General features: G+C 43.6%; 1 long non-coding RNA gene across 2 annotated transcripts in view; it reads left to right on the plus strand.

Annotated features, from left to right (window-relative positions):
* The window catches only part of LOC149524713 (uncharacterized), a 33,060-nt gene extending 10,478 nt beyond the window's left edge, over positions 1-22,582 (plus strand). The window contains exons 2-3 of one of the 2 annotated variants that reach the window (XR_016349052.1): positions 20,517-20,672; positions 22,509-22,582. This is a non-coding gene — a long non-coding RNA (uncharacterized LOC149524713). Of the gene's footprint in view, positions 1-20,516; positions 20,673-22,130; positions 22,482-22,508 lie in introns of those variants that run through there. The other variant, XR_016349051.1, reaches the window with a different exon arrangement.
* The last annotated feature ends 3,628 nt before the right edge of the window (positions 22,583-26,210 follow it).

Here is a 26,210-nt window from a genome sequence, read left to right on the forward strand (position 1 = left end):
AAGCATTTCCATGTATTTGTGTCTACAGTCATGGGGCAGGGATTTTTCTGTTTTTCCCTGATTTTGCCATCTTGGATTTATAAGGTTCTGGTTGTGCTCCCCATATTTGGTGCCCTTCTTATCTCCAGGTTTGGCACCCTTCCTTGCAAAGGCAGGAAAGTGCAAGTCAGGTAATCCATGAAGTATGCTTGATAAGAGATTATTTAAAGTCTGAGCAACTAGTCTCTCAGATGCTGTCTACCCTAGAGGCAGCCAACTTATCACTGTGACAGACTAGTGCCATCTGCATGATTCCCATTGCATCACATATCAGGTAGCACCCATACATACACTTATGCAGGATGACACAAGTATGGAAAGGCCTGGAAGGAGAAGATCAGCCTACCTGATAATCACCTGGGTTCCATCTGAGGACCCATACTGGTGTGTTCTGGTGTCCTCGTTGATCCTTGTCTTTATGGAATCCTGTATTCCTGTCTCTCTATTCCTGTGTCTGTGTGATTCTCGATTCTCATTGGCAATCACAATGTAGGAAAAACAAAAGGAAAAATATGATCTGAATATGATCTGAAGAAGTGGGTCTGCCCCATGAAAGCTCGTCACCTAATAAACTATCTTGTTAGTCTTTAAAGTGCTACATAATTTTTCCTTTTTTTTTTACCAAGATCAGACTAACACGTCTACCTCTCTATTACTTTTCATGATGTAGGAAATCTTTTGTTATATCTTATACCCACCATGTTATACCTTTTGAGTTCCTAGGCTTAAGGCCTTTGGTTCAATGACCAAGTGGTTTGTTGATTTGTTGATTAGTTTTGGGGTCCTTATTTCAATAAACAAAACTGTTTGTGTTTGCACCTACCTTGTGTGTCAGTTTTCTATCACTAAAGATCAGACCAATGATAGATGTGGAAGAGGGGGTACAAATCTGTGACTTCTATGTCATCTAGACTAGTTTAGAATAAACACCTGTAACAATAGATTTGGTGGGCACTCATTCTCTGAAAGTTTACAACATGATTTTCAGAAGCACAGAGCTGCTGCCACTCCCACTGGCTTCCCTGGGATTTATGAGTGCTCAACATTTTGAAATTCAGGTGTGTAGCCCTTAGAATTGTGGTTAAATTTAATATTAATTTTGTCATATATCCAAATGGATCAAATCTTAATTTTCAGATGCTATTTCTGATTGTGACAATATGTTTGCCCCTTAGATTAGAAATTATTTTTAAAAATTTTCTGTGTTTTCAAAGGTAAGTAAGAATTTCAGACTTCTGAGTGTTACTGGGTTGTAGACTAAAAATCTTGCAGTTTGCAAAAGTGCCAAGCCCAATCCAGCTTCCTGCCATAGCACATGCCCTTGTCTGTGCCAGGAAGATTATTATTGTAATTCACCATTGGTTCAGCTCCTTTACATTTGCACCTCCATCAGTGCCACCAGCAATCAGGATTTGAGTATTTTTACCACCATGTTATCTAATTCATTTTGGGCAGTGCTGTTGAATAATGGTTGTATATTTTGCTAGTGTAAACATTTTGCTAGTTTAAACCCTGACAGAATTGTGATTATCTTAGAATGATGGTAATTTCATGTCTATAGATGTGTCTGTTTTACAGTGTGGTGTTGTGGATCTAGATACTATTCAATTATAATGGTTAAAAATGGTGACTGCTAAATTGATTTATGTAATAAAGAAATCCACTGTACTGAAAAAAACAAAGCATCAGTGCTCACCTAACCCCGGGTGTTCAGTCATTTAAGTTATAGTGCAATTTAGAGGCAGACAAACTGTGATCATGTGATATAACTTGAGACAAACTGAGCTGCAAATGAAAGGCCCTTTTGTCTGAGAGGATAATTATATAGCCACACCTACAGTGATCTAGGACATTACATTGTACAATCCTGTGTATTCTCTTAGGCTGTGGACTATATTTTGATTGACAAAATATTTCTTTTTGTAAAGAAGGCTAATGTGTGATGTCGTATTTTTAGCCAAATAGCTTGTTTGTACAGCCTCAGAAAGCTAGGACAAAAATAGCACAAATAACTGATTCTCTTAAGACCAAAATCTTTGTGTGAAATGTGTTAGTGCTGCATTATTCTTCATGCATCTTACTAAGGCCTGCTCCTGCTCCCACTGAAATCAGTGAGAAGCTTGTCACTGAACTCAGTAACTGTAAAAAGGCAGGTCTTTCATGTTTTGCTGAACACGTTACTTTGATACCAGTGCTGCTGTAAGTCTGACATCTTTGGCATATAAAAATCTTTTAGCCATATTAAAGGCTGCCTTCTGCCTCCTCTCTCTAAACTCTAACCAGAAAAGACCAGAGGAGGGAAGATGGACCCTTCAGAGCTGCAATAACACCTCTTGTTTCAGTAGGGCTTAATGGTGCAAGAAAGGCTGAGGATCAGCATGTTGTTGCAGAATGGGGTATTCATTTGCAAGGGTTCACATTCTCCTTGCTTCCCCTCTCTGCAAATGGCTGTGTGCCAACCGATGGCAAAATGGCTGAAGATTCACTTCACCCACCTGATGTTCCAGGTCTGACCATCTGGATTGGAGGGTCAGAGTTTGGAGCTTATTCATGTGGCTATGTGGAGCTACTACACCCTTAAATGTGACATAACTTTGCATCAAAACCTGACCCAAATGAAATAATAAAGAATCAGAAAGAGGACAGAGTGCACTAGACACTGCTGAAGGCAAAATCTGGTCTTAGACTAACATACCAAGTTGCAGATGAAAATCTGAGGCAAAGAAAATCTAAAATGGCTATATTCCTCCCTCCAGCTAATTGCAAGAAAGGTGGGTAGGGAAATAACTGTCTTGCAAAATAGGTCACACATTCATCCAGGGAATGAAAGTGCGTACTCCTGAGGAGAGGGCATATGAAGAATGTTTGTGAATGCAAAACCACATCAGATGCAGATTCGGTTTTGTCTATTGGTCAAATCCTGCAAACCTAACTGAGGCAAAACAGCAGGTGACTGAACTGAGATTTTCAGTGGTGTTAGTAAGGCTAATGGTGTTTAAGTGAAGTTATAGCTAGAAAACTGCCCATTTTAAAAGTCTCTGTAAAAAAAAAATTATAAATACTCTGATATTACAATTTTAGATCCTTTGAAACAATAACAGATCTTTTCCTCTTTGTATCTATCTTGCTGCTACATGTGTCAGTGACCTAGATAAATATGCTGTAGGCTGCCAGCAGTCTTCAGCTTGCCACACCCAAAATAAAAATGTGAGATATCTACTGACATTGCCAAAAACAGCTAATAGAACTTGAATTAATAGTTTTCTAAGATGGCATCTTCAAACATTGGGAATAGAAATTTCTCCATTACTGAAAACTGACAGACCTCAGTTCATTTACTGACACTTTTCTTCCTTTAGAATCTTTGTTGCAGATGTAACTTTTTTTTAAAAAAATGCACCATGTAATCATGTTTTTGTGTCTTGTTAATTCCATGTCAGGTTGACTGAGATTCTAGCTACCAGTAGGAATAACTCAGGACTTAATCAGACATTACACATGCAAAACTCTCTAGGTGCTTTAATCTGTTAGCCTGTAAAATCAACAGAGGAGATTCTGAACACTAGGGCTGCATCTAGACTGGCAAGTTTTTCCACTAAAGCATCTGCTTTTACGGAAAAACTTGCCAGCTGTCTACACTGGTCATTTGATTTTGCGCAAGAACACTGATGATCTAATGTAAGTTTGTCAGTGTTCTTCTGCAAATACTGTGCTGCTCCTGTTTGGGGGGGAAAAAGCCCTCTTGCACAAATGTATTTGCGCAAGAGGGCTAATGTAGACAGCTAAAAACTCTTTTGCGCAAAAAAGTCCTGATGGCGAAAATGGCGATCGGGGCTTCCTTGCGCAATGCCACGTCTAGATTGACACGGACGCTTTTCCGCAAAAAGTGCTTTTACACAAAAGCGTCCGTGCCAATCTAGACACTCTTTTCCGCAAATGCTTTTAACGGAAAATTTTTTCCGTTAAAAGCATTTGCGGAAAATCATGCCAGTCTAGACGTAGCCTCACAGAATAGTCACAGGAAGCAGAGCTATCAGGGCTGGCCCACGACATTTTGGCACCTGAGGCGGGGAGCTCAAATGATGCCCCCATTCCCCTTCGCTTGGACCAAAACTTTGAAAGGTCTCAATTCTGCCTTGTTCCTGTTCTACTCCTCTCATGGCACTCCATCATCTCTGTGCATCTAGAGCAGAAAGAATACATATGCACCAGCAGCAGACACAATTTTCTACACTCTGGGTCCTAGTGGCGCTCCTCCCACACACAGTCTGGCACCTGAGGCAGCTGTCTCAGTTCACCTCATGGTAAGGCGGCCAGCCCTGAGAGCTATGGAAGAAGATCTGTTAAACACAAACATCAAGCATAGACAATGCTTTCTTCAAAGAGCTGTTAATCTCACCTATGGATCCACTGCAAAATGTGGTTTTGTGGAAACTAAAATATTCTTTTACATACTGATGAAAATGTTGTCAGGAAGGTTTGAGAAATGGGGGAACTAGGGCACTTGTCTGGGATTTGAGTGTCCCAGGTTCATGTCTTCTCTCCAAGCTACATTCCAAGAGAGCACCCAAGTACTGGACTGTTGTCAAGAAGTAGGGCCTGCAGCAGAGCTAGTCCCCAGGGCCTGCAGCAGCTGCCTGATTAGCCACACAACCTGACTGATTAGAGACCAGCAGGCTGTCCCTGAAGCCATCAACAAGGGCAGCTTGCTTGCTTTTCAATGCTCTGGCTCTGACCCTGACCACTCGGCCTGACAATTTCTATGAGCACTAGGCCTGATGGCAGCTCCAAGCCTAGGCTAGGCCATCCTCATCCCAGCTGTCTGATAGATTGAGAAGTCTTTAAAACTGGGGCTAGCAGCTCTGGGTGCTAGCATGGACTTCATTAAGGCCCCAGTGGTCCTGGTGCATGCCATCCAGAACCTGCAGGTGCAAAAGCGACCAGGATTCCTGTGGCACCTTATAGACTAACAGATGCCACAGGACTCCTTGTTGCTTTTGCAGATCCAGACTAACAGGGCTATCCCTCTGATGCAGGTGCAAGTAACCTGCCCTGCAGTCACAGACTGTACTCTGGCAGGGGCAGGTTGTCCAGCTGACTTCCCCTACTCCACCCATATGAAACCACTCCCCATTCCCACTTATTAATGACTTTTTAGACCAGGTATGCACAGCCTGTGTTTTTACAAACTTAGAGTTGTGTGGGGCCTATAATCTGATGTGCTAGTGAGAGGGAGAGGAGTGGAAGCCTGCCTTTCATATTCAGTGGAGTCACTATCTAGTCTTGTCATTCAGCCTTAGCAATGCCCCAGCAACCTTTCAACACTTTGGGTATGTCTAGACTACATGCCTCTGCTGACAAAGGCATGTAAAATAGGCTACCCAACATAGTCAATGAAGCGGGGATTTAAATATCCTCGGCTTCATTAAAATAAAAATGGCTGCCATGCTGTGCCGGCTCAGCTGATTGTCGGCACTGCGCGGCAGTCAAGACGCGGCTCAGTCAACAGAGGAAGCCTTTGTCAACCACTCCCTTATGCCTCGTGAAACAAGGTTTACAGGAGTGGTTGACACAGGCTTCCCCTGTCGACCAATCTGCATCCTGACTGCCATGCTGTGCCAACAATCAGCGGAGCCAGCATAGCGTGGCGGCCATTTTATTTTAATGAAGCTGGGGATATTTAAATCCCTGCTTCATTGACTATGTCGGGTAGCCTATTTTACAGCAGTCACAGTCCTTGAACAGTACCTATGTTGCTTTGTAAACCATCATCAAGATGAGTGGCCATCCCTAAACCTGCATGTTGAGTTTGCGTACAACACTGCTAGACACACCTCCACTGTTTTCCATCTTTGTGCTCATCCACAGAACCCTTCCAATCATCAAGGCCCACAGTTACTGAGCACACACATCACATATGGTAGGTATACCAAGAGGCAGTTAAAATTTGCCAAGGCTACCTCTAATCAAATGGTATGCTGAAAGATCCCACCAGCCAACACCTCCTCCATCTATAACCATTTAGGGCCAAGAACAATAGGTGGTTCCTCAGGTCCAAGAAAAACTGCAATATCTAATTGACTGGGATGAGTATGGCCCAGGTGAACAATCATGGGAACCAGCAGAACACATCGATGCCCCAGATCTCCTACATACATTACCATACTTGCCCTGGGGATACAGCAAAGGAGAACATGTGACTAGCTTGTGAAAACTGAATTAGGCTTGTGAGGCTCAGGCTGAGGGGGCAGTTCCACTGCTGTGTAAACTTCTGGGCACAGGCTGAAGCCTGGGTTCTAGGACCATGCAGAGCAGGGATGTGAAAAGTTAACTAGTAAGCATGACCCTTAATGGGTGATACTTACTGGTTCTGGTTAACCAGCGGGGGTTGGAGCAGCTCCTCTCCCACCGCAGGTAGGAGGCTGTCCATCCCCAAGGGGCCCGCCGCAGACAAGGGCACTCCAGCCCAGCCAGAGCACCCCTTGTCCATGGTGGGCCTGGGTGTGTTGCAGGCAGGGTTGGAGCAGCGCTGGCCTGCAGCAGGGAAAGGATCACCCCAGCCCACTGGGGCTGAAGTCGCCCCTCCCCCCGGTCTCCCTTTAATCAGTTAACCAGTTATACATCACGTTTAACAAGTTTACCAGTTAAATAGGATTTTACGTCCCTAATGCAGAGTGGGAGGGCTCCGGAACTCAGGCTCCAGCTCAAATCTGGCAGCCAACACAGCAGTGAAATAGCTCTGCAGGCTGATTATCATGAGCCCGAGTCAGCTGGCATGGGCCAGCCATGGATTTGTCTTTGGTGAGACATCAGGTTCCCTAAGTCTCTAGACAATGCCCTTGAAGGGACATGGGGTTGTGTCAGGTATTAGGACCTTGAGCAGCAGTAGCAGCAGTTCATTGGCTTCTCCACACTCATATGTGCCTGCTCCTATGTTACTTTGTGCCTGCTGCTCCTGCCTCACATGCAGTCTTGCCTCTACCCTGCACCTGTCTTGTGTCCTCCTTTGCCTGAGACCCTGTTCACTCCAGTTCCTGACCTGATTTGACATTGGCTTTGATTCCTGACTATGGCTCTGAGACCAACTACTAGGCCTGATTCCCACTTCGACCACTAGGCTAGCCCACCATCGTCCTGATAGCCACTGGCTATTCTGGTGTGTTGGTTTCTTGGTTTTTTGCACATTCTTAGAAGAGGTTTAATTTTCATTCTGCTCTGGGACCAAAACACATTTCAAAACCTCATTTTTTCAGGAAATGTAATTGTTTTCTGGATGCCCCTGTAAATCACATTTCCACAGTGAAGGTGGTGCAGACACACAGAGATGAAATGACTTGACCAACCAGTTGTTGGTGAAAGTGAAAACAGAACTCAGACCTATTACCACTCAGAACAGTTCCCTTTCTCCTATTTAGCTGGCTGTGTTTGCCTGATGGGATACCTGCACCTAAAGAGCTAATAATCACCTATTTGAAATACTATATCTACATTGTATAGCCCCATATTTTATATTACTTATAATATGCCATGAGTGTACTTACAATTTCTTATGCTATCTTACAGTAAAAGCTATTTGATCTATGCAGAAAGAAAGAAATGTAATATTTAGATGAGTGATGGAGTGAGGACATTGTTTTCAAGATGCATATATGGGGTTTGGACTGGTGTTCTATTGTCTGTGGAATCCTGATTTATGCTTTACAGACAGTAAATGATTTCATGTTGTCTTGTTCTTACAAACCAGAGCATATGGTGTAAATTACTTTCTGGCTATCCAGCTTGATTTCACACAGTCAAACCCTTTACCTGAACAGTTGCTCGAAGAGCACGGTGCCCAGTTAGACATTAATAGGAGTCAATAAATCTTGACTGATTTAGCAACCGGGGAATGTTTGATGTTTAAGATCATAAAGTGTTATGAGAGTGACCATTTAGTTTTACTGTCTGATGTCTGGAAGGGAAATTGATTCTGGTGTAACAAAACTACAGCTTTGCAGTACTGTATTATAAAAAGGTAATACACCACATAGCTAACTTAAACTGACCAAAGCAAGGGTATGTAAGGCTCACTACCTTTAACCCTGATGTGACTGAAGAGATTGCAACACATATATGTACACAACAGTACTGCTTGAGACCCCAGCAGAACACTGACACAAGGAACTGAATTAAGAACAGAGACACATTCTGTTCTTAGTTACACTGGAATGAGAGCAGAATAATCCCATTCGGCACTCCAGACAAACACTGGTAAGTGAGAATTGGGCCCTAAATTTCTGTTGTCTCACTCTGAATTTCATTGTCCTTAGCTCAGCATTGTACAAGATTAAGATGAGGATTACAATCTGTGCATTGGTGGGGAAGGGAAGCAGGGGATTTAAAAGCCCTGGATTGCCGTGTGAGTTGTCTGTATGATTTCATTAGCCATGTGCTTGAAAACTGTTCAATCCTAACTAGTTTCCACAGTGAAGAACATGGTATAAAAGACTAGTCTCCTATAACTGGGTGCAAAAAAGAACAAGATAAGATCCTGGAGGGTAGGTCCATCAGTGGCTAGTAGCCAAGATGATCAGGATTGCAATCCCATGATATAGATGTGCCTAAGGCTCTGAATGCCAGATGCTGAGGGCTGGACTACAAGGGATCACTTGCTGAGTGCCCAATTCTATTAATTTCCTTTGAAGCATCCAGATTCTTGGGATTGTCCATGGTTGGAAAACAGGCTATGAGGCTAGATGGATCATTAGCCTGATGCACTATGGCCATTCTCATGTTGAATCATTGCTGCAAGATGTCATTGAAGTTAAGAGCTTGGAAGGATTAAAAAAAAAGTAGACATTTATGTGGATAACATAATACAGTCAGAATATTAAATATGAAAAACAAATAGTTTGGAGAGAATGCCAGTTCTCATGCTCCAGGATTATGCCAAACTCTATGCTATTGGTTAGAAAGGCACTTTCCCTGCTGGTAGATTATCCCATGATTGCCTACTCCTGGGTTGTTAGATTTTTGGAGATTTCTGGGGACTAGTCTTTCTCAGTGCCAGAATGTTAGAATAGATGAAACGCTGGGCTGATGCATTATTGTAACAGCTCTGTTCCGAGGCTCATCTTTCAGTCTCAATGGACAGGAAAGCTCTCAGGCTCAGATTTAAGGAATTTAAGTGACTAAATCCCAGTTTTAGGCAGAACTGTGAACCACAAAACCCATGCTTAGCCACTGCCCAAGCCTGCAGGAGTCCAAACCTCATACAGGACTTAAATTCTTCCTGTAAAAATTCTCTCAGGCTTGTCTACACTGCCGGCTTTGCTGGCAGTGCCTATGAAAATGAAGCACTGATTAGCATATTGACATGTGTCATTTGCATATTTTATTCAAGCCTTTTGGTGCGAACGGCTTGAATAAATTATGCAAATTAAGCATGGCAATATGCTAATCCACACTTCATTTGTATGGGTGCTGCCAGCAAAGCCAGCAGTGTAGACAAAGCCTAAGGGAATAAGTTACAGCCTCTCTCATTCTAGGAGCCTGTTTTCCCTAATAAACCCCAGTGGACTCTACAAACCAGAGGGAGACGGGCATTTCCCCACTTGTGGGCCCTGATTGGATAGGTGGGCTCAAAGCACATCTACCAGAGAGGGTTCCATTCAAAATCTGGAGGTTGATAGTGAGATATAAGTTTTAGCCCGGTATGTAGAGGATTCATGTGGGGTAATTTCTCTTGCTGAAGCTGTTCAACTTTGGATAAATAATAATTGGAGCAATAATTGGACTGGGCCCTGGGTTTCCCACGAGTGCCCAAACTACTAGTCCATGCACGTGTTTATCCATGGTAGAACAATTTCAACAAGAGACTGAGAGCTCTGTACTAGAATAGCCCATTGCTTAGTAGTTACCCTGTCTCTCAAGAGAATGTTATGTGCAAATCCTCCTGCCTCAGGAGAAGAATTGAACCAGTCTCTCCCATATCTCAGGTGAGTTCTCGTATCATTTGGCTAAAAGTTTTGAGGTGGCTTCTTTTACTCCCGCCCATTTGTATGGGGGTAAACCAGGTACCTAGCTACTTTTTGTAAGAGGTTAGGTGCCTATACTGCTGGACTCTAGGTTTCCAGAGGCAGTTCACTAGCAGACATAGGTGCCTGACTCTGAGAGCCATGGGGCATCTTTCATTGGCTCACTTAGGTGGTGCTGCACTAGCATGCTGGCTTTGGGGGGATAGTATTTTAAGGTTCTCATCTCTCCCATTCTTTGTAGAATAGTAATAGAGATGTAGCCATGTTAGTCTGATCTTGCTGAAACAAAAGACAGGACTATGCAGCACTGTAAAGACTAACAAGATGGTTTATTAGGTGATGAGCTTTCGTGGGCCAGACCCACTTCCTCAGATCAAATTGTGGAAGAAAATTGGCATGACCATATATACCAAACGGATACAATCCAAAAAAGTGAACACATATAAAATAGATGTCAGATTTTAGAACTGAGTGAGTTCTAAACAGTACGAGTTAACAGTTACACCTCATTCCACTAGGACTTAGTTCGAGTTAATGTTTGACTGCCACGGGCAGTTAGTTTGGACTAGGGGGATTTAAAAATGGTGCCCGGACGGGAAGATGCAAATAAAGCTCGTGATATTTAAATCTTGGGCTTTATTTGCAATTTCAAATGCCTACATTAGCCACCCTTGTTCAAACTAGGGGGCTAGTGTAGACATACCTCTATAGACAACCATCTAACCTCAGGATGATTCTTACCAACAACCACAGGACATACTGCCCCTAACCCTGCTTCCGCCGCCTGCCCGCCCACATGCCCGGATCTCCACGGGACAGCCCCACTCCCCCAGTCCTGCTTTCACTGACTGCATCTCTGTGGGCCAGACCTGCTGCTCCCAGCCCTGCTTTGGCCCCCCACCCACCTGCCCGGATCTCCACCGGGACAGTCCGACTGCCCCCAGCACTGCTTCCCAGTGGCCGGTTCCTCCCTGTCCTCCTCCCAGCCCACCCCGCTCTGCTCCCCTCCCGGCAGCCATGCTGAGGCCCGGTATTTTTTTCCCGCGGCCTGGTACCGGGCCGCCGCCCATAGTTTGGGAAACACTGGTCTAGGCAAATAATTTTTATTTGCAATGTCTAAGCCCCTTCATGGATCCAAGATCTGAATGAGTAGATGTTCACTTTGTATGCAAAAATCCCGATGGTATTCCAATCCATCCACTGTTTGCTTTGCTCCTGCCTGCTTCCAGGAGCACAGGAGAGGAATCAACAGGAGTAGCTTTGGAAGATCTACTTACAATTTAAGTAAAAGCTTCTACTATAAACTGTGCGGGTGATGGATCCCTTCTTGGGGTCCTGTTAAATGTTTAATAATAATAAGGCCTGATTCTATTACAATCTGTCTCCTTCATGCTCCTGTGGTGAAGCCACTGAGGAATGCCCCATCTAGTGGCTTCCCCAGATGATTAACTGTTTGACCAACTTCCTTGCTGTCCTTACATAAAGAAGGGCACAGCCAGGGGAAAAGAAAGTGGCCAGAATACTGAGTGCGGCTGATTCTTGGTTGCCAGACAGGCCCCAAGAGCAGCTGGCTGTTAATTAGAATAGCTTCTGAGCTGCTCCTGCTTATATCATGGATAGGACAGGGTCTTCAGCTAGTCTCAGAATTAAAGCTGACTTTGTCTTCCCTTTGCTCCTTTTCCCTGCACAGAGCAGAGCTTGACTACAATGGAGAATCAGGTTTTTAATCTTCAATGGTCCTTAAGAGGAATTATTTCAATGTGTGTGTCAGAATTTCCAGTCAATCTGTAAAACATGCTACACAATAACTGATTTTCTTCAGGTAAGTAGGGAGAGGCATCCATGGGGGGGAAAAATTCAATGCATAATTAATCATTTATTAATTGTGGATTGCAATTCATGCTGAGCAGCAAATGGAAGTGGTCAATACTGAAAAAATGAACTCAAGTGTATTATTCGGATGCAGAAAATGTTTCAGCATTGATTATCAATAACTGACTGCAGTGGCCTGCTTATGAGGCAAGATGTGATTGATCACTGAAGAAAAGACATGAGTCTCCAAGCAGTGCTTTGGTGATCTATTGAAGCATCAGCAAGCAGCAGGGGAGAGCTGTCCTAAACGTAACTTAACACAATACAAATAAAAATCCTATTGTTTGACAATTTTTCAGTAACATCACAAAACTGCAGCACAGGATGGTGCAAGACAGAGTGAGAGAGGCCCATGACTGGAATAGTAAAGTCAGGATTAATATGCACTGGCAGAACTGTGAGGGTGGAGTTTGCACAGCATCTGCCCATACAATCTCTGATTCAGCCAAAACTGTCATTTTTACTTCACACATTTTCATGTATCAAAATCTATGGGGCCGGAATCTTTCTGCTGCTATACCAGTGGAACTCTACTTATTTGAGAGGAGTTATTAGCTGGTTTACACTGGGTACAAGAAGAGAATCCAATCCATAAAGTTTACGAATGCTGTTATCATTTCATAATTGTCTGGATTACACACTGATTAAAGGACGGTTGCTATAAATAGAAAAAAGGCCGATGCTAAGCAATGGTGCTATGAAGGCTGTAAATATTTTCTAATTCTCTGGCAGACTGTGCAGCTCCATTGCTAAGTATGATGCCCTTTCAAAATCACTTTCCATCAGAATAGCGTGCCAAATGTCAAAAGGATTTTTTTTGCTGTCCACTGATGCATTAAATGCTAAGTACTGCATAAAACTTCTCCGCAGTAAGGATGTTAAGCATTGAAGAAATGACTAATTGTGTACTCGATACAATTTGTATCGAGTACACAGTCAATAAGGGGCTATTTCAGCTCTGCAGTTTAAATATACAGTAGTAGGAGCCAGGCATGCAGACAGCCTGGCTCCTACTACATTTAAACTGCAGAGCCTAGTGGGAGTAGGTTCGGGAACAGGCGCAAGCTGGGACTGCAGCAGTCCTGGCTTGTGCCTGGTCTTGCATTGTGCCTCCGCCCTTTAAATGTACTAAGAGCTCGCACTTGCTCTGCTACATCTGGCTCTTGCTACATTTAAAAGGCAGAGCCGCAGCAGTCCAGACTCTGCGTGACTCGGGACTGAAGCAGTCCCGTGCTGTGCCTCTGCCTCCTCCCTCACCCCATACCCCATCATGGAGACAGTGCTAGGGGAGAAACCAAAGCTTATCAACTATTCAACTACTCTTTTACATCCCTACTTTGCAGTGTTCTTTTTAAAATAAAAAACAGGGGGAAAAGAGCACAGCCCCCCAAAGATTCATCCTTTTTAGTTCAAAATAGTTTGCAATGAATGAGATGAGCTCTTTAGAAATATGTTAACCTCACAAACCTATGGCTCCCATTGCCACAGTATCTGAGTGTCTTCAGAACTTCTAGCATATCTATTTTCACAACACTACCAAGAAGTCAGGTATTAGTAACAGGCTGCTTGCAGCTTGTTTTTCCGCATGGGAATGAACAGGGCTCGCAAAGCGGCAGTGAGCCCTGTGCGCCAGCAGCGCGGAAGCGCACGGTGTGCACGCGCAGACCGTGCTGCACGGCCCCACCGGGCTAAAATCTACTCGCCAGGGACGAGTAGATTGCCTAATTTGTCGAGCCCTGGGAATGAGAACCATTAGTGGCATAGGCATGTACCCATGCATTGTGGTCATACCAGACCTTCTGCTTCCTTTGGGCTCTGCCTAGGTTCTCCCTGGCCAGGCTCATGAGTTCAGCAAGCGTTTCTTGGAAGCCAGTATGTACTCCACTACCAAATCCCCATTAGGGGAGGCCTTCTCTTCCCATTCATCTCTTAGAATGTCCAAAGGTCCCTTCACTCTCCTACTGTACAATAGCTCAAATGGGGAGAACTCTGGGGATTCCTGGGGCACCTCTCTGTATGTGAACAGCAGGTGCGGTAAGTACATGTCCCAGTCCTGTGGGTGCTGGTACATAAATGTCTATAGCATCTGCTTTAGTGTCCCGTTAAACCTCTCCACGTCAGTCTATTGAACTGTGGGTGATATGCTGATGCCCAGGCATGGCAGACCCCACATTTTCCCCACAAGCACCGGAGCAGGGTTGACATGAAGTTGGACCTTTGGTCTGTAAGGACCCCTTTGGGAAAACTCACTCAGCTGAAAATGGTCAGCAGCAGCACATCTGCCACAATATTTTCCTTCATAGAGGGTTTAAAGCAATATCTGGCAGAATAGCAAGTTCTGATCAGTCCACTTGGTACTACATTATTATATCTTTTTTAGACTGCTACAGTCCAATTACAGAGAGCAGTTACCTGTGGCAAAGGTATTCCAATAGCCTGGGAGGGGGAGCCAGCATTCTGGTTTTGAGGTTAGTGCTATGCACTGTCCTTTGAGAACTCCTGCCATATACCTCTCTTCAGACATGCATGATGTAGGCTACAATCTCTCTGTCCTGGAGGGAAGGTGCAGCCTGCAAAATGTTCTAATGCCCCCTAGTGACTACACTACGCTGAAGAGGCACTACACTGATGACTGCAAAGGTGGCTGCTGCAGAGGGCTGTGAAGGAGGAGATTGTATTGGAGGTGCAAGGGAGTAGCCTAATCTGAAGAGAAAGGGGAAAGACTCTGGACCAGGCTTATTAATTTAGGGAAAGAAAGCTTCTCTTGCCGGGCTGATGGGAAAAGTCTTCACTCAGATTCTGTCATGTTGCTGATCTAGATTGCCAGTGTTCTGGGAATCATGGCTGAAAACAATGGACTAAGATTGCCAGAGTACCTAGTGATTTTGACTGCCTGTTTTTTGCTGGCCAGCTCATAAGCCTCTAAAGGAACCTGTGTGTTCAGAACATGCTGAGCCCCTGGCTTCCCAGCATTGACACACGAAACATTACTGATGTGGTCAGTTTTGAAAATCTTGTCCATGGCGGTTGACCTTCTCCCTTTAATGCCTCACTGGAGGCGAACTTTGTGTACAGGATATTGGCTTTGTTGGCCCCATCCTCTCTACCCTTAAACTGGCAGGGGTGCTCAAGTCCTGCTGGCAGCCTGGACTTTGGGCCTGCCGGTGGTCTGGGGTAGAAGTCAGACCAGGCTGGGGTTACGGGGAGAGGGTTGGGTTGAGCCACGGAACTGGCCCAGCACTTGGGAGGGGAAGGTGATCGCTTGGCCAGGCATTGGTGTAGTGCTTGTGGGGACTCGCTAAAATGGCTAGGAAGGGCAGTCTGGGGTTCCTCTGGCCGTAGACGAGTGTGTCTGAGCATTTCGTGTCATGTGTGGGTCATGGGGGGGTACAGCATCTCAGGCAGAAGGGGGAGGGCCAGTAGACTAGCTTCCCAAAGGAGATGTTCAGCCACTGCCCATGGCAGCATCAAGTGTCTGAGGTGTTAAATGCCTATTTTGCTTCCAACTTCATTAAAAAGGTTAATTGTGACAATGTGTAGTACAATTATTAAAAACAAGCAGGAAGGCATGTGAGCCAAAAAAGAGAGAGAACAGATTAAAGAATATTTAGATAAATTAGATATATTCAGGTTAGCAGGATCTGATGAAATTCACTCTATGGTACTTAAATGAATTGGCTGAAGCAAACTTGTTTGAGTATGTATCCGGTCAAGAGGACTGGAGCTGGGTAAACACAGTTTATTTTTAGAAAAGGGAACAAAGAGGACATGGGGAATTACAAGCCAGTCAGTCTAATTTCCAAACCTGAAAGATACTGGAACAAATAATCAAACATTCAATTTACAAGTGCCAAATAATAATTGGGTGAGAAGTAATAACCAATGGATTTGTCATGAGCAAATCATGTCAGGCCAATCTAATTTCCATCTTTGACAGGGTTAATGGGCTAATGGTTGAGGAGAAGCTGTAGATGTACCTTGGTTTTAGTAGGATTATGACATAGTTCCACATAACATTCTCATAAGCAAACTAGGAAATGTGGTATAGGTGAAATTACTATAAGGTAAGTGCACAAATGGTTGAAAATCTTATTTCAAAGACTAGTTAAGAATCATTTGCTGTTAGATCGGGAGGGCGTATCTGATGAGATCGTGGAGAGGTCTGTCCTGTGTCTGGAACAATTCAACATTTTCATTAATTACTTGGATAATGGAGTGGAGAGTGTGCCTATCAAGGGTGGGGATGACTCCAAACTGAGATGGGGTGCAAGCACTTTGGAGAGTAACATTAGAATTCAAAATCATCTTGAAAAACTGGAGAATTGGTATAAAAATCAGTAAGATAAAATTCAGAAAAGCCAAATGAAAAGTACTATGTTATGAATGAAAAATCAAATGAATGATTGTAAAATGGGGAATAACAGGCTAAACAGTGCTATTGCTGAAAAGCATCTAGGGGCAGTGGTGACTACTGGGGAGGAACACAAGGGAGCACTGGCCATGTGACGCCCCCATGTGACATCTCTGCCCCACCCCATCACAGAGAAGTGCCCATCCATTCCTGCCGGCACTCCACCCCAGGTCACACTTCTTGCCCCCATCCTGCCTCCACTCCATCCCTTCTCCCAGTCCCCTGCCCCTGCTCCAAGCCCTCCTCACCTCTTCCTATCCCTGCTCTGCTCCCCTCTCCATACTCCACCTCTTCCCCCAGAGACATGGCCTGGAAAACTAGGGGGAGCCTGATGCCAGCAGCAATCCAGTCCCAGCCTGCTCTGCTCCCTTGGCTCCCAACTTCATTGCTCTGCTTCCTGCCACTGGTGAGTGTAGGGAGCGGGTTCTGCTCTTTCCCCTCAGCGATGTGGCTGGAAGCTGGCAGAGCAGAGCCGGGTGGGGCCGGGTCACTCCACTTCCCCGGTGAGTGCGGGGTGAGCTTGATGGTGCTGCCAGCGCTAGGTCCCCGCAATCTCCCAAGCTGCATTGATGGGGTAGAGAACTTGAGGGAAGGGGTGGAATTTCCCTTGCACTCACCAACAGCGGGAAGCAGAGAGATGCAGCTGGGAGCTGGGGGAGCAGTGAATGCAGGAGGGGGATCCTCTATGGTTGGTGCCAGGCTCTCCACTAATCTCCTGGGCTCTGCGGAGTCCCCCAAGCACAGGCCTGGAGTGATATTTTTTTTTTTGCTTAAAAACTAAAATAAAAAATCAAATGGCAATACACACTTCTGTAGCTACACACAATATTCTGTTACCAGTTTGTTTATCCCTAGTAATTGACATTCTACAACGGTTTTCAAAGTCCACGCATTTAGTGCTTGATGGTGGCTCTGCCACCAGCTTTGAGTATGGGGCAGCAAGTTCAAGCACTGTGTCAGGAGCAGGCCAAGGACAAAAGAGCCACAGTCTGGTCCTGTATTCCCCCCAGCAAAAGGATAATAAGTAATGGCTATACAGCTGGCATAGATTATATTCCCCATCCATGCTGACTAAGCATCGGGGGAGCCCACAGACTTGCTGTGTCCCTGGGCAAGATGGGGGAGGGACCCAGCTCTGCAATCCCAGAAGGGGTGGGCCTCAAGCAGAAGGAGCAGGGCTTAAGGCAACCAGCTGCCTCAAGTGTGCTGCTGATCACTCTGATGATGGTTTAAGTCAGTGGTCACCAACCAGTCGATCCGGATCTACTGGTAGATCTTGGAGCCTCTGACAGGTGATCTTGACTGGTTTGTCCAAGAGGCTACCAAGTGTCGGAACTACAACTGCCTCCCCCCTCCCCCACTGTTGTGCATCTTCTGCCCTTTGCCTTGGAGCTGTTTCTTTCTCCCACCCTGTATTCTATCTCCACAGAACGGGGGTGAGGAGCACAACAGGGTTTGGGATGGAGGGAGTTTGCTGGCTGCTTTTGGAAGTGGTACAGGGCCAGGGAAGGGGGGAGCCTGCCTTAGCCCCACTGCACCACCACACAGGAGCCACCTGTGGTAAGCGGTGTCCAGCTGGAGCCTGCATCCTGAATCCCTGTCCCAGTCATGTACCCCTTCTTGCACGCCCAAGCCCCTGTCCTAGCTGTGAGCGCTCCTAGACCCAAACTCCCTTACAGAGTCTTACCCTGAACCCCCTTTTACACCCCAACTTCTGCCCCAGGCTCTGCTCAGAGCCTTTCAAACACTCCAAATCTCTTAGCCCAAGACCATTGTCTGTGCCCCAACCCTCTGTCCCTGCCTGGTGAAAGTGACGGAGGATGGGGGAGGGAAGGAGGATGGAGTGGGCAGGGCCTTGAAGAAGGGGCACGAAGGAGGTGGGGCAAAAGCATTTTGGTTTGAGGTAGATCCTGGATTGCACTTAAATTCAAAAAGGGATTTTGTGCTTTAAAAGGTTGGAGACCACTGGTTAAAAGAGTCTGGAACAACGGCCACCACAGTAGCAACAGCAGAGGCCAGGAGCGTTTGGCCCTTCTGAATCATGGGGTCCCAGGGCAGCTGCCTCCTTTGCCCTCCTGTCGGGGGGCCTGCTGAGCATGTTTGGGATAGAGGACCAAGGCCCCACCCATCTACAGTGGAGAGGTCATTGCAATCCCAAACAGGCTGCTCTCTCCCTCAAGCCATCATTCACAATAAAGATGTCCTGCACAAGGGGATGCCTTCCCCCTTTTCTGCCCCATGTGGTAACTTCAAGCCCCATGTGGCCTAACTTTACTGAGACAAGAAAATTTACTTTTATACCTAATCTCCTTCTATCCCTGAAAGTTACTTTATTAAAACAGCATCACATCACTCCATATTTATTCTATTCGTATTCACCAAATAACTTTCAGGAGGTTATGGACTATTTGTGACCTGTTCCCTTTCACTACTTGTGATTTGTGTTGTGTCAAATGATATTGTGTTGTGTTCAGTGATATTTTTCTGCTTCTTGATTGGCTAACTGAAACTTTTTAAAGGTCTGATCATTAACATATTTACTCATGTAAGCAACTTCATTTACCAGAGCAGTCCTACTGTCTTCAGTAGGACTATTCACATGCAAAACTTTATTCACGTGCGTATATGCTGGCAACGCTGGTACCTAATTAGAAAATAACACATTCCTGGTATGAATTACTGGGCAAACCATCTCTTATTCTAAAACTTGCATAACTTTCTGGAATTCTCAAACATTTTAGACAAACACCTCCCTGTTGTCCATAGTAGTCATAATAGGTAGTATGTTCCCACAAAACCTAACAAAGTGATGGTTTTATTCTCAATGATGTTTGTCAATAATTTTGTTGACTATAGGGTCAGCTCTTCTGTCCTGTAATATGGACATAAAGAGCATTGTGAAATTGCAGTGCTGCACATTTAGAACATGTGAGAGGAAATGTTATTGTACACAGTATGTAGCTATCTTGTGAAATTCAGTTCGATGGGATAGAATTTGTTTATATGCTGAATTGTTGGATGTTAAGAGTTAGGCTATAACCACTAATAACATTTGTGGCTATGTGAGTTCAGATAATGAAAAAGATATCAAATCCCATGTGTTAAAGCATAAGTAGATATCGTCAGCGGTCATTGGAAGATTCCTACTTCATGTGTGGGATCGCATAAATGGCTGGCATGGGTAGGTGGGTGGTTGGCATGGGGAAGGATATGGCAGGAGGGCAGAGACACCTTTGCTCAGAAATGGCTTGCTTTGGCATCCTGCTGGAGGCAGAGGAACAAACAAGGCAAGCTTATTCAAATAATATTTTAGTAGCCTGAATACCTGATGAAAGGCAGGTCTTAATTCTTTTCAATGTAGGTCTTTCTACATTGACTGGCCAGGGAGCTTACTTATTACCAGTTCACTTGAACCCTGTGTGCTCCTCAGTGGATAAGTGCTTAGTTGGTGATGTACATAGATAAATTTTGCTGTCTATATCTTTTGAATACCCCTTTTTTTAAACTTTTCACTGTGCATTAACTTGTATTCTCCCACTCTTTCTTCCTAAAATAGGTTAAATATATATACATATTCTATTGATGAGGGTCAAACTGTCAAAGGATCTTATCTCAGTTTCAAATTGTGTAGGTAACAAAGTGAACATATGCGTTTACATGCACATTTTTGAGCATTTCACCAGCTTGGTATGGCAACACTAGCACATGTACAGACAGGTGACAGAAGTAATGTGTACAAATTCCATGTGTGCTTAGCTAATAATGCTCAAAGATGTGGACACAACTACATGAACACATGGAAATTGGCCCTTACTGTTTTGTTTTTCCTCAATACTTCAATTATCTTTAATAACATACACTTATAGTTAAGCGATCCCTTTCACTGTAGGCTGTCCTCTTTCATCTCTTGTAGTATCTCTTTACCAGCTGTTCTTTTTCAGCTAAAGATTTTGGCTAAGAATATGCATGACACAGATGGATTTAAGTTCTTTCTGGACACACTGTCTCCTAGCCTTCTATCCTTGTTTAACCCTTTCCCACACTGTCAGTTTTTACCTGGATAACCAGTTCATTAAGATCTTCCACACTTGGGAGTTTTCCTTAAATCAATTCTTTGCACCTATCTACAAAGCAGAGGATGTGAGGGAGATTCCCATGTCTGGCTCATTCTTTTTCAGGTGACAGATCTGAGGAACTGCCCCAGTCTGTGGTGTCAGTAGAGGAGGTTTTATCACAAATTGATATATTAAACAGCAATAAGTCACCAGGACCAGACAGTATTCACCCAAGTGTTCCGGAGGAACTTAAATATGAAGCTGCAGAACTCTTAACTGGTATGTAATCTATAAATCAACCTCTGTACTAGATGACTGCAGGATACATAATGTGATACTGATTTTTTATAAAGACTCCAGAGGTGATCCTCACAATTAGCTCAGTAAGCCTAACTTCATACTAGACAAATTGCTTAAAACTATAGGAAAGAACAGAATTATTAGACACATAGATGAACACAATATAGTGGGGAATAAGGTTTTTGTAAAGGGAAATCATATCTCCCCAATATATTAGAATTCTATGAGGGAGTCAACAAACATGTGGACAGTTGCTATAATGTACTTGGACTTTTAGAAGGCCTTTGATAAGATCCCTCGCCAAAAGCTCTTAAACGAACTAAGTGACATGGGATAAGAGAGAAGGTCATCTCAGGGCTCATTATTTCTATCCTTGTTTCCTGTCTTTAAATCTTTTAAGCAATCAGTTTCCATAGTGGAGAGTGGTTACTAGCAGTGTTCTCTAAGGATCTGTACTGGGACTGTGCAGTTCAACATATTCACAGTTGATCTGGAAAGGGATAAACCTTGGGCTGACAGTTTGCAGTCCAGATGATACAAAAATTACACGAGACTGCTAAATCCAAAGCAGACTGTGAAGAATTACAAATGATCTCACAAAATGAGTTGAATTGTAGATGAAATTCAGTGTTGATAAATGCAGAGCATGCACATGGGAAGCACAATACCAACTATGCATACAAAATGATGGGGTCTAAATTATCTTTTACCACTTCAGAAAGATATCTTGGAGGTCTAGAAAATTGTGAGTGTGAAAGCGAATAAGAAAGCATTATTTATTCACTCTCATAACACAAATACAAACAGGTACCTTATCCACCGTAGCACTGGAGGAGCCCCCCAACCTTCCTACATTCTGGTCCCCCCTTATGCGTCCTTTCTCCCCAGGGTGCCAGGTCCATCCATTGCGAAGCTGGTGGTGTCTGTCCCCAGGGACAATGAAATATATAGGCAGCAGGTTTAAAACAAACAAGCAAGTGTGACTTCACACAATGCACAATACACCTGTGGAGCTCCTTGTCATAGGGTATTGTGAAGGCCAAAAGTATAACTGGCTTAAAAAAAGAATTAAATAACTTCATGGAGGATAGGTCCAGTGGCTTTTATCCAAGATCATCAGGGATGCATACTCTGGTGTCCCTAAACCTGTGACTATTGTTCTCTGTAAGCAGTGTGCTTGTGCAGCCACTTGAGAGATTTAAATGCCACCCAGCTGATTAGCAGAGCACCCACAGCTAGGTTTTTGTTTCTATTGGTAGTGCACATTTGCATGTGCTTTGGTGCACATAAAAATATATTCTGCACATGGATGGAAAAAATCTGCAAATAGATGGAAAAGACTGGAGGGAACATTGCCTGTGACTGCCAGAAGCTGGGACTGGATGACAGGGGATGGACCGCTCAATAATTGCCCTGTTTTGTTCATTCCCTCTAAAGCACCTAGCACTGGCTATTGTTGGAAGAGAGGATACTGGGCAAAATGGGCTGTTGTTCTGCCCTCATATGGAAAGATGGAGACTTCACGATGCTATTGTGAAGCTTTCTTAAAGGAAGTGGAATCGTTAAGTAGAAAGATGAGGGACATGCTCATCTTATGAAGAAGGTAGAGGAGAGGGGATGTGTTGAAGAGTTGCTGACTGGGACACATTTGCATAATTTCAGAACCTTGGATGAGTGCTGAAGGACTGCTCTGCTTTCACTTGGGGCCTCTAAACAACTATTGCTTATTATGCATATTTAAAACATGTTTGAATTCATCTGCTTTGAAATAAAAGGCTATATCTGGTTCACTAAGCTTTTGTTTTCTTTTCATAGCAGAAAAATGAGCACATTTAACTTAATAAGAAATGGAAAAGAAATTACTCTGGGCAAGTGCTTGCAATATGAAGGTCAGTAGATTTCCAACCAGGTACTTATGGTCTCCAAAGTATCTGAGCACTTCTTGGGTATTTCAAAATAGAAAATTATAATAAGTCTTTCATCCTTCCCACCCTGTGGGCGAAACAGCTTGATTAGTTTTTAGTTGTGTGTGGGGAATGTTGCTTTTCCAAAAATGATTTTTTTTTTTAACATTTATGACTGGTTAACAAAAATCACCAGTAGAAATTCAGGGTTTAGAGCATAAATGGTGACCATACAATTCTGGCACTGTCTGTTATGATGATGATTGTTATTTTATAGGTAAACTTTAGATTGAAGTAAACCTGTATTACATGCTATTAAAGAGACTAGGAAAATACAATTATTTTTTAAATTGACTGTCATCCCCCACCGATCCCTGAGTGCATGTTGGTGTTTACTGTTTGAATGTTTATGGATGGAGTTAATGAAACTAAATCAGATTTTAATAAACCGGGGCATTGTGGGAGTTCTGTCAGATTGAAGTTAACTGTCTTGCTATGATTATGGATTCTGCCTAAATTAACACTGAAGGGCATTTAATGCAATATGCGCTGTATTTCTCTGGTTTGCAAGGGAATAATAAATAAACCATTTCCTCAGAGAATGTCAAAATTGTTTTATGAGAAAGAGATGATGAAAAAATTCTCAGTATCAAAAACGTAATTCTTAAAAACATTACCATTCAACAGGTTATACTCTGCCTCTTTTTTCTTTATCACTAAACCTTTAGCTTGACTGCTTTCTCTGGGCACAGTACGCCAGTGATGGTCTCACTAATGCTACATGCAGCAGAGGTAATGCTTCCCTTCTGCTTCTAATGTGTATTTCTCTGTGTATACATTCAACAGTCACACTGGGAGCTCATCTTCAATTGATTGTCCCCATGACCCCAAATTGTTTATAGAGTTACTGCTTTCCTGAATATAGTCTACCATATTTAGTCTTTTTTAATTAATGTTTAATCATTAGCCATCTTAAATAGACATGATCAATTTTCAAAATCACATTTCCATTTGACAAGCTAATTTTGGAGCTGTTCTTATTACCAATAGCCCGAAGATTAATGTAACTGAAAGAAATTAGCAAGAGAGAGCACGAATGTTTCTCTTCCCCCCCGCCCAGTTGGTTTTTTCAGCGTATTGTGTGTAGCCAGCATTGCTGTTTTTCAATGGTACATGCCTTTCCCCATGACTTGGAAGAGAGTGTTTACCATTAACAGCAAAGCAGAGCAAAAAAATCAAGTGACATTAGGCAGAAAGAGGAAGTAGAGTGGAAACTCGTGGGATAGAGGTATCAAAGAATGTTTGAGTGGTGTTCTCTGGCCCATTCAAAGATTCTTCTGTATATCAATGTAGGAGAAGACCAACACTGAGCTTTTTTTTTTTTTTTTTTTAAGAATTAAAAATAAATAAAAGGTACCTTAAAATCCACTTTCTGATGAAGTACCCTTCAAATAGTAAGCTGACAGTGTTCCTTTAAGAATGGCAAACTACTTAAAACAATCTGGAAGTAAAGCTGGGAGAAATGGGGGGAGGGGGAATAATTGCACAGAAAAATGGATCAACCCAAAAATATTCATAAATGAGACATGAGTTTTCCAAATAGAATCAACCCCCAAAATCTTTTTGGGGCATTTAGGTTATATCTACATTACCAGGTTATTTTGAAGTAAATTATTTAAAAAATTAACTCCCAAAATAACTATTTCAAAATAAGCTTATTCCTCCGAAATAACAGGATTGGTAGTGTGGACACTCACCTTGTTATCTCAAAATAAGGGGAGTTACTTTGAAATAATTCCCCCAGTGTAGACATGTCCTTAGATGCCATTCAGGGAAGTGGTGGTGCTCTCTCACTAGGAAATTATTTCAAAATAACTTATTTCAAAATAATAACTCCCAACATAACTATTTTGAAATAGTATGTCCACTCTACAGGGAAGCCTTGAAATTAGTCTGAGATAGGCTCCCTTATTGTGGATGTGCTACCTCAACTTAGAGCCCCAGGAAGCACTGGGGAGTAGTTTGCTGCTATTTTGAAACGAGGCGCATCCACACTACTGCTATTTTGAAATAACTTATTTCAAAACAAGTGTTATTCCTCGTGGAAAGTAGGAAATAATGAGCTTGGTAGTGTGGATGCTCTGCTTCAAAATTAGGGGAGTTATTTGGAAATAACTCCCTAGCGTAGACCAGGGCTTTGAGGTTAGCCCAGTAGTTCGGAATCTTACATGGGATAAAGTATCTGGTGGCCCAACAGAGGCTAATCCTGGTGAACCGCATACAACCCGTGGCCCACTTATTGCCCACTTGTGAGCTTGATAAATCAGACTGGAAGTAAGGCATAATTTTTTAAGTGAGTGCAATTAACCTTGGGAACAATTTATTAAGAGTCATGGTAGTCTCCATCAATGATTACTTTTAAAACAAGATTGGCTGGTTTCCTGAAAGATCTACTCTAGTAATTACTTTGGGGAAAATATATGGTCTGTGTTATACAGTAGATTAGACTAGATTGGGGTGAAGAACCTTTTTTGGGTTGGGGGCATTGACCCACAGAAAAATCAGTTGGGGGCCAAACAAACACAAAAACCCCTCACTGAGCTGGCCTCTAGGTGAAAAGGAGAAAAAGAAACCTGCACAGATGTGGTCCCCAACTTAAAAGCAGGGGGAAAAAAATACACTCTTCTCATTCCCTTGAAGCTCTAACCCCAGAGAAGGGGTATGGTGCTGAGGCTCAAGGCTTATCAGGGCAAAAATAATGCTTCTGGGGGTCCCAGGCCAGTAGATTTTGTGGGCTCCTCTAAGCTCTGGGATGAAAAATTAGGGGTTCAATGTGAAGGAGAAGGAACAGGTTGGGGGTGAAGGTTCAAGGTCTGGGGAGGAGGGAGTTTGCAGGAGTGGGATGAGGATTTCGTACAGGAGGGAAAATGCAGGAACAAACTTGGGTGATGTGGGGTCTAGAAGGAAGGGAGGGTTCAGAAGTGAGGTGGAGGTGTGTAGGGTGTGGGCAGGGGATTGGCAGCCTATCTGGTACAGTTCCCGGAGGGCATGGGTATCGGCAGAAATGCCCTCTCTGCAGGCTTCATCCCCCCCACACTGCTCCCATTGACTGAGATTCCTGGCCAATGGGAATGACAGTGGTGGTATCTGGAGAGAGACCCACAATTATGGCCCCAAATCCCGCAGGCTGGATCAAGGCAAATTGCAGGCTGGGTCATAGGTTCCCCACCATTGGACTAAATGATGACAAGAATCTCTTCTGGCCACAGAATCTATGAATTGGGAGAAGTATGCTTCTAGCCCTAAGGATTGTAATAAAATTGAAGCTGAAACACTGAAAACTAAACTCTCAGAAAGGAGATAAAACCTACAGATTATTTTAATCTCAATTTTTTGGGGTGGAGGCTGCCTTATAACTTTTTGCATGCTTGGGGTTTGCAATACTGAAATAAAACAAACAGAAGACAAGACCATAACACAGGTGTATATGGCTGGTGGAAGAGAGGGAAGGCGGGGGGGATATAGCTGCCTCCCCAGCTATGTAGGAATTGCATTGATAAATAAAAGAAAAATTGTAATTGGACTGGAGCTCATGTACCTCACTTTATTGGAA

Source organism: Pelodiscus sinensis, chromosome 3, assembly GCF_052426305.1.
Source record: "Pelodiscus sinensis isolate ZL-2025 chromosome 3, ASM5242630v1, whole genome shotgun sequence".
NCBI lineage: Eukaryota > Metazoa > Chordata > Testudines > Trionychidae > Pelodiscus > Pelodiscus sinensis.